This window comes from Oncorhynchus keta, chromosome 8 (assembly GCF_023373465.1).
Source record: "Oncorhynchus keta strain PuntledgeMale-10-30-2019 chromosome 8, Oket_V2, whole genome shotgun sequence".
In the NCBI taxonomy this organism is placed as follows: domain Eukaryota; kingdom Metazoa; phylum Chordata; class Actinopteri; order Salmoniformes; family Salmonidae; genus Oncorhynchus; species Oncorhynchus keta.
The window spans coordinates 34,474,567-34,492,207 of NC_068428.1; the positions used below are offsets into that span (position 1 = coordinate 34,474,567).

The 17,641-nt window shown below is 44.0% G+C and overlaps 2 protein-coding genes across 4 annotated transcripts in view; both read right to left on the minus strand.

Annotated features, from left to right (window-relative positions):
- The window catches only part of LOC118370408 (4-galactosyl-N-acetylglucosaminide 3-alpha-L-fucosyltransferase 9-like), a 320,212-nt gene that overhangs the window by 250,455 nt on the left and 52,116 nt on the right, over window positions 1-17,641 (minus strand). The gene's annotated exons all lie outside the window — the stretch shown is intronic.
- LOC118387219 (leucine-rich repeat and fibronectin type-III domain-containing protein 2-like) overlaps window positions 1-17,641 on the minus strand; it is a 175,054-nt gene that overhangs the window by 102,427 nt on the left and 54,986 nt on the right. The window lies entirely within an intron of this gene.

The following is a 17,641-nucleotide window of genomic DNA, read 5'->3' on the forward strand; positions in this document are numbered from 1 at the left end:
AATGTATGCACACATGATTGTAAGTCGCTTTGGATAAAAGCGTCCGCTAAATGGCATATATTATTATTTATTATTGATATGAGTGTACAAGCCTCCAGGTGTCATTCTGAAATGAGTGTACAAGCCACCAGGTGTCATTCTGATATGAGTGTACAAGCCACCAGGTGTCATTCTGATATGAGTGTACAAGCCACCAGGTGTCATTCTGATATGAGTGTACAAGCCTCCAGGTGTCATTCTGATATGAGTGTACAAGCCTCCAGGTGTCATTCTGATATGAGTGTACAAGCCTCCAGGTATCATTCTGATATGAGTGTACAAGCCTCCAGGTGTCATTCTGATATGAGTGTACAAGCCTCCAGGTGTCATTCTGATATGAGTGTACAAGCCACCAGGTGTCATTCTGATATGAGTGTACAAGCCACCAGGTGTCATTCTGATATGAGTGTACAAGCCACCAGGTGTCATTCTGATATGAGTGTACAAGCCTCCAGGTGTCATTCTGATATGAGTGTACAAGCCTCCAGGTGTCATTCTGATATGAGTGTACAAGCCACCAGGTGTCATTCTGATATGAGTGTACAAGCCTCCAGGTGTCATTCTGATATGAGTGTACAAGCCACCAGGTGTCATTCTGATATGAGTGTACAAGCCACCAGGTGTCATTCTGATATGAGTGTACAAGCCACCAGGTGTCATTCTGATATGAGTGTACAAGCCTCCAGGTGTCATTCTGAAGGGAGTGTAAACAGTAAGCTATAACAAGTAGGTGAGCTAACCTGAGTAGACCAGGACTGACAAACTCATGATCCTAATCTATACATGAATACCTATCTGACTTGTTTGGGATGAGAACCTGCCTTTGCTCAAGGACACAACACTACCTCTCCTGTCCCGTCCCGTATAGAAGGAGCTCCAAGTGCTGTGATTGGATCACATCTTACAAAACACCCTGTTAGCGAGCGTTAGCGTTAGCACCAGGCAGCGTCATCCGTCAGAGAACCAGACAGGCCGTGATTCACGGCACAGCTGCGAAAACAACAACAACGACTGCAAACTAAACCTGAACTCAGGGAGAGGATTTATTCACAAGCGAAAATCCAGGTCTGACAAGGAAAGGACCTTTTCCCAGAATCCTATCACTCTCTCTGTAGTACCAAACCACTTACTTTATATTAGTTGGCACAGACACATGCATACACACACACACGATAACATAAGCACTATACACATGGATTTAGTAGTGTAGATATGTGGTACTGGTGGAGTAGGGACCTGAGGGCACACAGTGTGTTGTGAAATCTCTGAATGTATTGTAATGTTTTTTAAATTGTATAAACTGACTTAATTTTGCAGGACCCCAGGAAGCTTTGGAAGCAGCTAATGGGGATCCATAATAAATACAAAATAAATACAAAATACAAAAATACTGCCCTCTTCCTACCGCAAATCAATGATCAATTATGGGAATTCAGCTCCAGTTGCACAATGGTGAACTAGTCTGATGGACCTTAAAGGATCTCATGATGCACAGTTTTATGACATAGTACAGCATGGTGAAATGTTTGGTTCCATTATTTCCATTCTCATATCCAATTACATAATCATACATGAATTAAGGTGAAACTGAGAAGCTCGCATGTACTCATAATACACTTTCACAAGAGCCATGTAACATAACATCCTGCAAATGGGATGTAAAGCTGCAATCCATAGCGGTGAAACTGCCACGTTCGTTACACTGAACAAAAATATAAACCAAACATGCAAAAATGTCAACGATTTTACCGAGTTACAGTTCATATAAGGACATCATTCATTAGGCCCAAATCTATGGATTTCACACGACTGGGAATCACAGATACCTAAATAAAATGTAGGGCGTGGATCAGAAAGCAGCCAGTATCTGGTGTGACCACCATTTGCCTCATGCAGCGCAACACATCTCCTTCACATATAGTTGATAAGGCTGTTGATTGTGGCCTGTGGAATGTTGTCCGACTCCTCTTCAATGGCTGTGTGAAGTTGCTGGATATTGACAGGAATTGGAACACACTGTCTTACAGGTCAATCCTGAGCATCCCAAACTTGCTCAATAGGTGGGTCTCATGAAGAGGGCACGACAAAGCCTATTCCCCCTCATGAAACTGAAAAGATTTGGCATGGGTCCTGACATCCTCAAAAGGTTCTACAGCTGCAACATCGAGAGCATTGGTTGCATCACTGCCTGGTACGGCAATTGCTCAGCCTCCGACCGCAAGGCACTTCAGAGGGTAGTGCGTACGGCCTAGTACATCACTGGGGCCAAGATTCCTGCCATCCAGGATGTCGACACCAGACGTGTCAGAGGAAGGCCCTAAAAATTGTCAAAGACCACAGCCACCCCACTCATAGACTGTTCTCTCTACTACCGCATGGCAAGCGGTACCAGAGTGCCAAGTCTAGGACAAAATCACTTCTTAACCGTTTCTATCCCCAAGCCAAAAGACTCCTGAAAAGGTAATCAAATGGCTACACGGACTATTTGCATTGTGTGCCTCCCCCAAACCTCTTTTACGCTGCTACTCTCTGTTTATCATATATTCAGTCACTTTAACTATACATTCATGTACATACTACCTCAATTGGCCCGAACAACCAGTGCTCCCACACATTGGCTAACCGGGCTATCTGCATTATGACCCATCACCCACCAACCCCTCTTTTACGCTACTGCTACTGTTATAGCCTAGCTACTGTTATAGCCTCGCTACTTTATATAGCCTCGCTACTGTTATAGCCTCGCTACTGTTATAGCCTAGCTACTGTTATAGCCTAGCTACTGTTATAGCCTTGCTACTGTTATAGCCTCGCTACTGTTATAGCCTCGCTACTGTTATAGCCTAGCTACTGTTAAAGCCTCGCTACTTTATATAGCCTCGCTACTGTTATAGCCTCGCTACTGTTATAGCCTCGCTACTTTATATAGCCTCGCTACTGTTATAGCCTCGCTACTTTACATAGCCTCGCTATTTTATATAGACTCGCTACTGTTATTTTCACAGTCTTTTTTACTGTTGTTTTATTTCTTTACTTACCTATTGCTCACCTAATACCTTGTTTTGCACTATTGGTTAGAGCCTGTAAGTAAGCATTTCACTGTAAGGTCTACACCTGTTGTATTCGGTGCACGTGACAAAGAAACTTTGATTTGATTTGACATGTCTGGTGTGTATGCAGGCTATGGAAGAACTGGGACATTTACAGCTTCCAGGAATTGTGTACAGGTGAGCAGGTGAAGAAGTCAGATGGAGGTCCTGGGCTGGTGTGGATACACATGGTCTGTGGTTGTCAGGCCGGTTAGACGTACAGCAAAATGATCTAAAATGACATTGGAGGCGGATTATGGTAGAGAAATTAACAATAAACTATCTGGCAACAGCTCTGGTGGACATTCATGCATTCAGCATGCCAATTGCATGCTCCCTCAAAACTTGAGACATCTGTGGCATTGTGACAAAACTGAACATTTTAGAGTGGCCTTTTATTGTCCCCAGCACAAGGTGCACCCGTGTAATGATCATGCTGTTTAATCAGCTTCTTGATATGCCACACCTGTCAGGTGGATGGGTTATCTTGGCAAAGGAGAAATGCTCACTAACAGGGATGTAAACAAATTGTTGCACAACATTTTAGAGAAATAAGCTTATTGTGGAACATTTCTGGGATCTTATATTTCAGCTCATGAAACATGGGACCAACACTTTACATGTTGAATTTATAATTTTGTTCAGTATACAACAACAAAGGCTTTACAGTTTTTTTTCCCTCTGACATAACTGCACGTGAGATAGAACTGCAGAGCACCTCCTACGATTTGTTTTACCACAATGCTGGATGGATTTCCTCCAAACAAAAACAATAACAAATGTGCCTGGGGGTAGCGGTGGCTCAGTTTCAATTACATTGCTTTCATTTTTCACGTCCTACCCATATCTAGTCTATGTCTGTCCTGGATGACTCTTTCTATCTCTTAACCCCTGCAGACATAAGGGTTCTGAAGGTTTCCTCGTTCTCTCTCTATCTTTCTCTGTCCCATTATCTGTGTGTCTGTTTGTGTCTGTCTCTTCTAGTCCCTTTGCTTTTCCTTCTACCTGTATTGCTGCAGGGTTATGCTCAGTGCTCATCCCCAGGTCGGGCCAACACACCAATCGCTTTCATGTCACTCCACAAATGGATGCGATTACTGTGACTGAGGAGCCCAGGTTATCGGAGAAGGGTGACCGACTGTGCTCCTAATCAAAGTGACATGGCCATACTGCAAGGTGAAGAGGCACCCACGGAACGGCTGCACCAGCCTGTCAGCCTCCAGAGCCGGAAGCAGATACATCACCGCCACTCAACTAGTGTTTTACACGTAAGAGCTTAGCTGGTAATCACATGGGGAAACTGTAATGCACTGTACTGTGTGTGACCAGCAACATGGTGTTGTGGGTACTGTTCTGACACCTGCTAACGAAGGTTATATAATATATCAAATAAAATTTGATTGATTACATACACATGGTTAGCAGATGTTATTGCGAGTGTAGCGAAATGCTTGTGCTTCTAGTTCCGACAGTGCAGCAGTATCTAACAAGTAACATCTAACAATTCCACAACAAAAACGTAATACACACAAATCCAAGTAAGGAATGGAATAAGAATATATAAATATAAATATGTGGATGAGCGATGACAGACCGCCATAGGCAAGATGCAATAGATAGTATAGAAAACAGCATATACATATGAGATGAGTAATGCAAGATATGTAAACATTATTAAAGTGGCATTATTAAAGTGACTAGTGTTCCATTTATGGCCAGTGATTACAAGTCTGTATGTAGGCAGCAGCCTCTCTGTGTTAGTGATGGCTGTTTAACAGTCTGATGGCCTTGAGATAGAAGCTGTTTTTCAGTCTCTCGGTCCCAGCTTTGATGCACCTGTACTGACCTCGCCTTCTGGATGGTAGCAGTGTGTATTGGTGTCAGAATGCATGCAGAGAAGAACGTGTGTGAAAAAGGAATGAAGTTCTGTTGACGTATCCCCCTATGTACCCATTGTTCCTTGATAGCCCACAGCTGCCTTATCATGTATAACAAACGTGTTGTCCTGTCTTATTTCTTAACGTTATCATTTAAAATATATAAATTAGCCCCCAGCTTGGTATCATCACTTTGCAGAGAGCAGCGGTGGGAGAGAGAGATAGTGAGAAAAAAAAATGTGTATATATATATATGTAGGATTTTTAATGAATTTATTTGTAAATTATGGTGGAAAATAAGTATTTGGTCAATAACAAAAGTTTATCTCAATACTTTGTTATGTACCCTTTGTTGGCAATGACAGAGGTCAAACGTTTTCTGTAAGTCTTCACAAGGTTTTCACACACTGTTGCTGGTATTTTGGCCCATTCCTCCATGCAGATCTCCTCTAGAGCAGTGATGATTTGGGGCTGTTGCTGGGAAGCACGGACTTTCAACTCCCTCCAAAGATTTTCTATGGGGTTGAGATCTGGAGACTGGCTAGGCCACTCCAGGACCTTGAAATGCTTCTTACGAAGCCACTCCTTCGTTGCCCGGGCGGTGTATTTGGGATCATTGTCATGCTGAAAGACCCAGCCACGTTTCATCTTCAATGCCCTTGCTGATGGAAGGAGGTTTTCACTCAAAATCTCACGATACATGGCCCCATTCATTCTTTCCCTTACACGGATCAGTCGTCCTGGTCCCTTTGCAGAAAAACAGCCACAAAGCAGGATGTTTCCACCCCCATGCTTCACAGTAGGTATGGTGTTCTTTGGATGCAACTCAGCATTCTTTGTCCTCCAAACACGACGAGTTGAGTTTTTACCAAAAAGTTATATTTTGGTTTCATCTGACCATATGACATTCTCCCAATCTTCTTCTGGATCATCCAAATAATCTCTAGCAAACTTCAGACGGGCCTGGACATGTACTGGCTTAAGCAGGGGGACATGTCTGGCACTTCAGGATTTGAGTCCCTGGCGGCGTAGTGTGTTACTGATGGTAGGCTTTGTTACTTTGGTCCCAGCTCTCTGCAGGTCATTCACTAGGTCCCCCGTGTGGTTCTGGGATTTTTACTCACCGTTCTTGTGATAATTTTGACCCCACGGGGTGAGATCTTGCACGGAGCCCCAGATCGAGGGAGATTATCAGTGGTCTTGTATGTCTTCCATTTCCTAATAATTGCTCCCACAGTTGATTTCTTCAAACCAAGCTGCTTACCTATTGCAGATTCAGTCTTCCCAGCCTGGTGCAGGTGTCCTTTGACAGCTCTTTGGTCTTGGCCATAGTGGAGTTTGGAGTGTGACTGTTTGAGGTTGTGGACAGGTGTCTTTTATACTGATAACAAGTTCAAACAGGTGCCATTAATACAGGTAACGAGTGGAGGACAGAGGAGCCAGACATTAGTTACAGGTCTGTGAGAGCCAGAAATATTGCTTGTTTGTAGGTGACCAAATACTTATTTTCCACCATAATTTGCAAATAAATTCATAAAAAATCCTACAGTGTGATTTTCTGGATTTTTTTTCTCATGTTGTCTGTCATAGTTGAAGTGTACCTATGATGAAAATTACAGGCCTCTCTCATCTTTTTTAAGTGGGAGAACTTGCACAATTGGAGGCTGACTAAATACTTTTTTGCCCCACTGTGTATGTATATATATATATATATATATATATCGAGAGAGAGAGAGAGAGAGAGACAGACTCCCAGCTTGGTGCTTTGAGCTGACGGTGCAGTTCGATTGTGATTCCTAACAAGACCACTCTTAATAGGCAAGCAACCCAATGGAGCATTTTAATATGCTCTGTAATACATACTGACTATGACTACGTACCAGAATAATAGGACTGGAGTCACCGCCAGCGTTTGCATACAGGCCTATAAAATCCATTAAAATACAGTGCTGAGCCAGAAAAAAACACCTCCAATTAATGGGTATGAACATAAAGATGAGAACAAAAACAAATATCCACACTTGTTATCACTGCAGTATTATTGGCACTGAATATCTTATGTCATCCAAATACATGTTTTTGATATCTCATCTTCTGGGCCTATATCCCCCATCACCCATGGGAGGGTCATCGGCAAATGAAAACATGGCATGCAAATAAGATTAACTCTGGCAGCATAGGCTTGGTTGCATAAAAGCGCTATGGCCCGGTTCTTGAATAGTGCAAGATTATAAATGATGGATGTTTAGTGTGGACATTTAGTTTAATATAAGAGCAAATTAAACCACTTTCACTGATTGATTCTTACTGCACAGCTTTTCCATTTACTGTGGCTCACAATAGAAATAGTTCAAGACAAGCAAACATAGAAGCTCTATCACTTTTATATATATAGTATTTTGCAATTAAAATCTACTATATAGACATGTTTCCTGCTTTAGAGAGGCACTGCAAATGCAATAACACTACATTTGAACTAGAATGTGGCCTTCTCTAAACTGACCCCTTGATAAAGAGGTAGGGTGTTACTGGCTACTGAAACTATCAATGTAAATCAGCCGCGTTTGGATGTTATAGTGTTAGGTTACATGAAGTAAACAGGTTAACACTGCAGACTGCTAAAGGAACAGAGACTGATCTTTGCCAGCACATTCATTGTCAATGTTCATTCCCAAAAGAGAGTCAAACAAAGGACAGCTATTTTGTCTGTCTATTACAGCCATATCAACTCCTATCAAAATATGTCATCCCTAAGAGCTGGTCACTAACACTCGCTTATCGTATTCATTCAAAAACAGGAATGCAAATGAAAAAATGGTGTTAATACTCCATCCCTCTCACTCTGCCAAAAAGGTAACAGTGCCTAGTCCCGTTCTAAATATAGCACTGCATCGCTGGTGAAACTCAACCTCTGTGCACATAGAGCAGGAGGCTGAAACACCCGCATGTTTGTGAATGAACCATGAGAGAGAACAGCCAGAAAGAAGAATAAAGAAAAAAAAAGAAACAGGAATTAACAACAAAAAAATGACTGAGGCCATGTGCTTTATGTAGATTGCCTCCGATTGCGACATTGTATGCCTACATACATACAGGACCGGCTCTACCACGCAAATCAGCTACAGTCCCATGGGGCCCCCAAGAGCCCCCGTCACGTTTCCTATTGATTCATATCAGCCGTTGTGGAGGCCCGGGGTTTGGTGAAGAGAGGGGTAGAGAAGGGCAGCCAGGCAGCGAGCAATGAGGCTGTCAGAGTCTTGACTAATTGGGGGGAAAACACAGAGCGCCAAAGAAGCTTAGACCTCATTGTTTGTCTTTGATCCATAAAATATGATGAGTTCAATCCCCTTCTCTCCTTTCATTACCGTAATAAACATGCCAGAATAAATGAATAAAACATCCGTGGAGGAAAGCACAAAGTAAAAACAACAACCACAACAACACAAAATGATTTTCCTGTATAAATGAGTTGGAGAGATGGTACGTGCTTTTGATGGGGAAAATGCCATTGATGGGCCTTACAACTACATATAGATGTAGGATCTTAATTTGAGCCAGTATGCTACTGTCACGTTCTGACCTTTATTTCCTTTGTTTTTGTATTTATTTAGTATGGTCAGGGCGTGAGTTGGGGTGGGCAGTCTACGACCGTGACAGAATCACCCACCAACCAAGGACCAAGCGGTGTGGTAAAAGACAGCGACGACAGCAGCAGCAGCAGCAACAATGGCGGCCAGCAGCACAGGACTCCTGGACATGGGAGGAGATATTGAACGGAGAGGGACACTGGGCACAGGCTGGGGAATATCGCCGCCCCAAAGCAGAGCTGGAGGCAGCGAAAGCTGAGCGGCAGTGATATGAGGAGGCAGCACGGCAGCGCGACAGGTACGAGAGGCAGCCGGGGGGGGGGGCACGAGGTGTGGGGCTAAGCCAGGTAGCAGACCTGAGCTCACTCCTCGTGCTTATTATAAGCAGGCACCGTGTTATGCGAATAAGCGCACGGTCTCGCCAGTACATGCCCATAGCCCGGTGCACTATAGGGCAGCCCCCCGAAAGTGTCATGCGGGTGTGGGCATCGAGCCAGGGCGTATGGCAGTTTTGGTCCAGGGTATCCTGTGCCGGCTCTGCGTACTGTGTCTCCAGGGCGCTGGGAGGGTGCAGTGCGTCCTATGTCTGCGCTTCGCTCTCAGTCCAGAGGCGCCAGAGCTCCTCCGTCCAGCGCTGCCAGAGCTTTCCTCCTCTCCAGCGCTGCCGGAGTCTCCAGTCTGCCCCGCGCCGCCTGAGCTACCCGTCTGCCCAGCGCCATCAGAGTCTCCCGTCTGTCCTGAGCCGCCAGTCTGCAAGGAGCAACCAGTGCCGTCAGTCTGCAAGAAGCAGCCAGTGCCGCCAGTCTGCAAGGAGCCGCCAGTGCCGCCAGTCTGCAAGGAGCCGCCAGTGCCGCCAGTCTGCAAGGAGCCGCCAGTGCCGCCAGTCTGCAAGGGGCCGCCAGTGCCACCAGTCTGCAAGGAGCCGCCAGTGCCACCAGTCTGCAAGGAGCCGCCAGTATGCAGGGAGCCGCCAGTGCCGTCAGTCTGCAGGGAGCCGCCAGTGCCGCCAATCTGCAAGGAGCCACCAGTGCCGCCAGTCAGCCGGGATCCGCCAGAGCCGCCAGTCAGCCAGGATCCGCCAGAGCCGCCAGTCAGCCAGGATCAGCCAGAGCCGCCAGTCAGCCAGGATCTGCCAGAGCCGCCATTCAGCCAGGATCTGCCAGAGCCGCCATTCAGCCAGGATCTGACAGAGCCGCCATTCAGCCAGGATCTGACAGAGCCGCCATCCAGACAGGATCTGCCAGAGCCGCCAGTCAGCCAGGATCTGCCAGAGTCGCCAGTCAGCAAGGATCTGCCAGAGCCGCCATTCAGCCAGGATCTGCCAGAGCCGCCATTCAGCCAGGATCTGACAGAGCCGCCATTCAGACAGGATCTGCCAGAGCCGCCAGTCAGCCAGGATCTGCCAGAGTCGTCAGCCAGTACGGGGCTACCCCTCTCTCCCGAGCTGCCCCTCTGTCCCGAGCTGCCCCTCAGTCCAGTGGGGTCATTTAGAAGGGTCGCCGTGGTTAGGAAGCCACGGAGGCGGACAATGAGGCGGACTAAGACTATGGTGAAGTGGGGTCCACGTCCCGCGCCGGAGCCGCCACTGCGGACAGACGCCCACCCAGACCCTCCCCTATAGGTTAAGGTTTAGCGGCCGGAGTCCGCACCTTTGGGGGGGGGGGGGTACTGTCACGTTCTGACCTTTATTTCCTTTGTTTTTGTATTTATTTAGTATGGTCAGGGCGTGAGTTTGGGTGGGCAGTCTATGTTTGTTTTTCTATGATTTGGGGATTTGTATGTTTCGGCCTAGTATGGTTCTCAATCAGAGGCAGGTGTCATTAGTTGTCTCTGATTGGGAATCATACTTAGGTAGCCTGGGTTTCACTGTTTGTTTGTGGGTGATTGTCTATGTTAGTTGCTTGTGTCAGCACAGGTCTCATTTATAGCTTCACGGTCGTTATTTGTTTATTGTTTTTGTATAGTTTGTATTCAGTGTTCAGTGCTTTCTTTTATTAAATATTCATCATGAACACATACCACGCTGCATTTTGGTCCTCCGATCCTTCTCACCTCTCCTCTTCAGATGAAGAGGAGGAAGACCGTGACAGCTACAGCAGGAAATCAATCCTGCAGCAACAAGACATTTAGATTATTATGTGGATTATAATTCATCCACATAAATATGTGGATCATAATTAATCCACCATTTTTGTAGGGGTTGAAAATCATGTCTGATATTTCAAAATGGAAATTACAAAATTCAGAAGCCTTTTTAAACCTCAAATACACGACAAGCTTTACATTTCCTGCATCACAGGAAAGTTCACCTGCAACAGGGTGATCAAATTAACATCCTACATCTGTAGCATACCATCAAGGCTAATGTGGCATTGTGTAGCAAGATCCGACCCAATCATATTCACAAGGAAGTCATCTTGGGGTACTATGTCCCGAAGAGGTGAGACAATTATATCACCAGACCATCTATGCAAGGAGTTGAGGACTGAGAACAAATACATTTCCCTATAGTCACCTTTTGAAGGCAGATTCATTTCTCAAATCTACTGCACTTAACGCTAGGCGTTTCTACACAGTCACAGCTGATACTGCCATTGCACATCCCAAAATGCCAAAACACCCAAAATTAATTTACAGCCTGCTGTACTTCTCCACATCACTCCTGCTCTCAAACAGAGAGGTTGCCAACTAATTTAGGGGGCATTGGATTTCCAATATTTACTTGGATATGAACTTTTAAGAGGCTGTAAACAGCCTTATGGTTGGCTGAGTAAGCAAAACAGAAGAGACAAAGTTGTTCTACTGTGTTTTACAATGCTTTCATATCCCGTTACATAAATAGAGTAACACCACTCATTTGTTCCAATGAGTCTAATTTTCCCTGATGAATTATGTAGTTTGGAGAGGAGTGGGAGCATACTGCAAATGCAAATCAGTGCAGCACAAACGTTTGCACATGTGCTCGACTGCTTCATCAAACTACTGACAACTGCTGTTTGACAATGTTACGAGGACCACTCAACATTTGTTACATCCTGCATGCAGTGAAGCACGCAACAGTTCCATATGGTACGCCGTAAAAAAATAAATAAATTGTTTGTTGGCAAGCGGAGGTAAGCATGATCGGCTTCAGGCAAAGCAGCTTATAGGATTTAGTAGCGATTGAGTATGTTTCATAGATAAATGAATGAACAAAATACAATGACAATGTGCTGCCTTGGAAAGTCATCATATTAATCCTCCCCGTGAGAATATGGGCGGGTGTCACAGAAGAGAGGTGAGGTCACTGCTTGGACGATTGTGTGCCTCATCGCTACTGTACAATACTACAGATGCCAGAAACCTCTCCCTTGCTGTCTCACTGCAGCATTAAGCTCTGAGTAAAACAAACGTCTGCATACAGTTGGCCTTTATGACATCCCTTACCTAAATCCATCTTAGAACCCTCTATTATAAAAGCCATAGAGAAAGATGCAGTACAGTCAGGGGCGTCATGCAAACCAAAAATCTGAGGGGGCACAAAGTACATGAGGATGTCTGGTGGTGGTGGGTGGGTGGGGTGGGGGTCGGAGGGGGACTAGGCCCCCTGTGTTGAAGTTGCAGAAAATTACATTTTTCAAACACGTGAAACAGCTTTTTCCAACAATCTAGAGCCATAATCATTATGCTTAATTCTATGTGAAAAACGTATATATTTTCTGCATATCTAAGCATACCTCTTGAGCTGTCTGTATCCTTCTGACTGGTGGTTCATTTTATTTAAAGAAACAAAATATGCTTCTCTGCATTTCTTTTCAAATCTGGGTAAAATATGTGAGTCTTATTCAGTACATTTAGTAATTGCACGTTCTTCTAAAGTCTACCAACCTTGCCAGCAGACATGTCAGCTAGCTACTCTAACTTGATTGATAGCCTGAAATGGGTTGGCAGCTCGTCATGAGGTTAGGAGATTGGGAACCTATCTGGGCCAGCTAAAGACAACTTCATAAAATTGTTAGGTGGCTAGTAGTATTACAGAGAAACAACAACAAAAAAATGAAACATAAAAATAATATATATACACAGTGCCTACGGAAAGAATTCAGACCACTTGACTTTTCCAACATTTTGTTATGTTACAGCCTTATTCTAAAAATGATTTTTTTAAATTCCCCCCTCATCAATCTACACACAATACCCCATATTGGCAAAGCAAAAACAGGTTTTTAGAAATGTTTGCACATTTATTTAAAACAATTACAGAAATATCATATTTACATAAGTATTCAGACCCTTTACTCAGTACTTCGTTGAAGCACCTTCAGCAGCGATTACAGCCTCGAGTCTTCTTGGGTATGACGCTACAAGCTTGGCACACCTGTATTTGGGGCGTTTCTCACATTCTTCTCTGCAGATCTTCTGGACCTGCCTGGTGTGTTCCTTGTTCTTCATGATGCTCTCTGCGCTTTTAACGGACCTCTGAGACTATCACAGTGCAGGTGCATTTATACGGAGACTTGATTACACACAGGTGGATTGTATTTATCATCATTAGTCATTTAGGTCAACATTGGATCATTCAGAGATCCTCACTGAACTTCTGGAGAGAGTTTGCTGCACTGAAAGTAAAGGGGCTGAATCATTTTGCACGCCCAATTTTTCAGTTTTTGATTTGTTAAAAAAGTTTGAAATATCCAATAAATGTCGTTCCACTTCATGATTGTGTCCCACTTGTTGTTGATTCTTCACAAAAAAATACAGTTATATATCTTTATGTTTGAAGCCTGAAATGTGGCAAAAGGTCGCAAAGTTCAAGGCGGCCGAATACTTTCGCAAGGCACTGTACATGATTCCATATGTATTATTTCATAGTTTTGATGTCTTCACTATTATTTGACAATGTAGACAGTAGTACAAATAAAGAAAAACCCTGGAATGAGTAGGTGTGTCCAAACCTTTGACTGGTATTGTATATATTAAACAAGACAAATCTGAGGGGGCACATACCCTTGTGCACCCTATGGGCATGACACCTCTTTTTGCAGTAACAACAATGATATGTTTTCTGACCTAGTGCTATGAGAACATGACTGGATTTATGAGTTTATATGCAATGATCTGTAGCTCAAAATGTTTTTGCACGTCAGCAAACGTATCATACCGACTGTATTTCTGTATTTTGACATTTGAAAACCTGATTGTTGGCATGAAAAAACATTGAGACTATATCAATATTGGAATAATGAAACAAATACAAAAAGATAGGTTTTGGGTGGAGTTTTAATTTAAGTCTGGCATAAATCAAATCAAATTTTATTTGTCACATACACATGGTTAGCAGATGTTAATGCGAGTGTAGCGAAATGCTTGTGCTTCTAGTTCCGACAATGCAGTAATAACCAACGAGTAATCTAGCTAACAATTCCAAAACTACTACCTTATACACATAAGTGTAAAGGGATAAAGAATATGTACATAAAGATATATGAATGAGTGATGGTACAGAGCGGCATAGGCAAGATGCAGTAGATGGTATCGAGTACAGTATATACATATGAGATGAGTATGTAAACAAAGTGGCATAGTTTAAAGTTGCTAGTGATACATGTATTACATAAAGATGCAGCAGATGATATAGAGTACAGTATATACGTATACATATTAGATGAATAATGTAGGGTATGTAAACATTATATTGGTCAGATGCTCGACTAAAGTTCTGGGTCCATACGTGTTATGAGAAGAGATCGGACCTGGAAGGAAGCGCTTCATCCTCTCTCTTTGCAAGTTACAGGCAAGTCTATAGGCCAAATGTCCTCTCCTCTTCCGAAATTCAAAAGATGCTAATACCTGCGATATTATGATTGGTCCAAACCACCAGAACCAATGCTGCATCAGGTCAGATCTACAGTACCATTTATGTTTACGTAGTCTGTCCACGAGAGAGACCTTCATGCTAAACAAACGTTAAAGAATGCAAAGCAACATAACCTGTAGAGGGCCACAAATGTCATAGTAGCTGAGGCATTGGTTGCTTCACATTAACAAAATGAATTAACTTGTTATGCTCTTTCAGATAGGGTATCAAAACATCTGGCCTGCATTGACTGTAGGATTATTTGGAAAAGTAAGCAAGCACCAACAAGCGTCACGAAGACGCCCTCAAAGATGGAGGTTTCAACGAGCATTAACGGCACCGATGGCTGACAGTAAAATACTCTGACGTCATGCACTCTAACATGCTGTACCATACCGCCTCATCCTGCAAGCTGTGCTGCGGTATGATGTAACTTTTAAATGAGGAACCACTGTAGAATGCTCCCCTCGACCTACATGCGTAACACATTCTTATCTGCTTTTTACACAGTGTGTATGATTCTCTTTAGGCTGAGAATAGAGCACGTCTGTGGATAGTCTGGAGGGGCAATTAGGAAGTTTCTGTTAATGGCTCCAGTACACACCGTGTCACAGAAGAGGTGAGACGTTTTAGCAAGTTATCTCTGGTTAATGGCTTATTACAGTGTAGCCACCCAGAGAAGAGTTCCATCTCTCTCCATCTCTCTCTCTCACATCTTAACAAACTATGAGTCACACATATCTGCTATGCTAAATGAGATGAAGTCACCTAAACATTCCATTACAAGACTAGAAAATTTAAATTGCATGCAATCAAATTAGCATGTGTTACATTGCCTGACACAAGTACTACAGAGGCTATGTACAGCATCCTCAGTGACAACTCTGCCATCTCTAATTCCTGAGCTCAGAGGGCTTCGGAGCTATCTCCATATGCACTGGCAGATGGCTGGACACTTTCAGCAGCCCAGTGATATCCACACCTAGGCACACACACAGCAGATACTTGGCTAGCCCGCCATTGTCATGTTGTCCGTGGGTGAGTGACTGGTGGCAAGTGGCAGGCGACTAGCCAATGGCAGGGTGAATCAGCAGGGTCATGAGTGACACAGACCAATGACAAGGCTCTGTACTGCAGCTTAAGGGATGATAGAGAGAGGAGGGCATGTGGGACTTGCTCTAAGCACACATATACCCAAGGGAATTGTACACACAGCACACAGTGCACCAAACTGCCACGGATTGAGAACAAATCCATTCGGATAGGAGAGAAAGAAGTCAGTAACGTGGAGAGACTCACAGTCAGTAACATGAGTCTGAGTATATGGCTCATGGTGTGTGTCAGCAGAGCACATTCATTACTCAAAAGATGCTTGCACTTTGTTTGTTTCTTTTTCCTTTAATCTACCACAATTTGGACATGTCAGAGGAGTGGGGTTATTGAGATTGTTAAAATATTGAGCCGGACAAATCCATCTAAAATCTAGCTGGTGAAGAAGTGAGAAGTGCTGTGTGACCAGAAGCAACAGCCACAACCCCCCACAGACACAAATGGAGTCCTAATGAATATAAAGTCTGATAACCACTGTTTGATAATGTACAATACAAACTATCAGTGGAACTTAATTTCCCCAGGCTCCAGTGGCCTGTCTGTCTCCAGTGGTCAAATGTGTGTAATTTGCCTCTGTGCTTTCCTTCATGCTTTATTTTGCCAAATTACTTGAGAATGGGAAGGGAGTCAAGGTTATAAGCAGAGAAGGCATTGGTCAACAGCACCTACAGACCACTAGGGAGGTCCAACCAGCCACAGGCAGGATACAGATTAGAGGGGTATCTAGTGTAGCTCCAGCAGTACTCAAGGCCCTGTACTCAAGGCTCTGGCTTCAAGGCAAGATAACTTTAGCTTTGTAAACATCCCCATCTTTGTCTTGGTGAGGCTGGGATACTGTTCACAGCCATAAAACAGCTGTGGCCCGTATGGGAGCAAAGTCCCCCCAGAGAGCTATCTGACAAACACATTACCCGGGCGCTACCGCGTGCACGCAGCCGCGCACACAGACGGCCATGGAAGCATCTGCAATCGACGATTTGTTATTCAATGCAGATGGCAATTACATCGTTTTAGCTGCGTTAGCCAAATAAATCTGCATGTCCTGGGAGACGACAGATGAAACATGAGGGAATCATCAACCTTGGGGGGGAAAAACTAGCTAGTGTTCTCTGTGGGGGTGTTACCACACACACACACACACTCCAATTCTATGGACTGGGCCATGATTGCGTATGGGGGACACGTCTCACTGTGAGTGGAAAGCAATCAAGCTCACACCCTCAGTCTAATGATTTAAACAAAGATGAGGTTGTGTGTTTGCCGGGCCCTTTTTCTCTCCTAGCCTGGGCTAATGGGACTGTGTTAGCCATCGGACAGCTGTCTGTCTAATCTCTAATGAGTGACACAGAACAAAGTGAAACTTTTCACCTGATGCCATCGTTAGGGATTTGGGAGGTGGATCGGGGTGAGGGGTTCTGATCAATTTGAATTGGAATCTCTGCTTCGAAATTTGCCTGGTTCATCTCTGCACTACGGTTCACCTCTGAAGCAAATATAGGCAGGCTACACCGTCAGACAGAATTCACCTTGACAAATCCAGGAGTGAACATGTTATTGCCAATCTAATTTCATGTTCAAACATGAGTGCGGTAGAGTCATTTATGGTGAAACAAAGAGCACTGACCTCTCTTCCTCCTTGATGGCAGTAAACAAGCTATGTCTTGTTCTCCTTCTCTAGACCGTAAATGTTTGGCAACTGCTCTTCCTTCCATGTGATATACAGTGCCTTGCGAAAGTATTTCGGCCCCCTTGAACTTTGCGACCTTTTGCCACATTTCAGGCTTCAGACATAAAGATATAAAACTGTATTTTTTTGTCAAGAATCAACAACAAGTGGAACACAATCATGAAGTGGAACAACATTTATTGGATATTTCAAACTTTTTTAACAAATCAAAAACTGAAAAATTGGGCGTGCAAAATGATTCAGCCCCTTTACTTTCAGTGCAGCAAACTCTCTCCAGAAGTTCAGTGAGGATCTCTGAATGATCCAATGTTGACCTAAATGACTAATGATGATAAATACAATCCACCTGTGTGTAATCAAGTCTCCGTATAAATGCACCTGCACTGTGATAGTCTCAGAGGTCCGTTAAAAGCGCA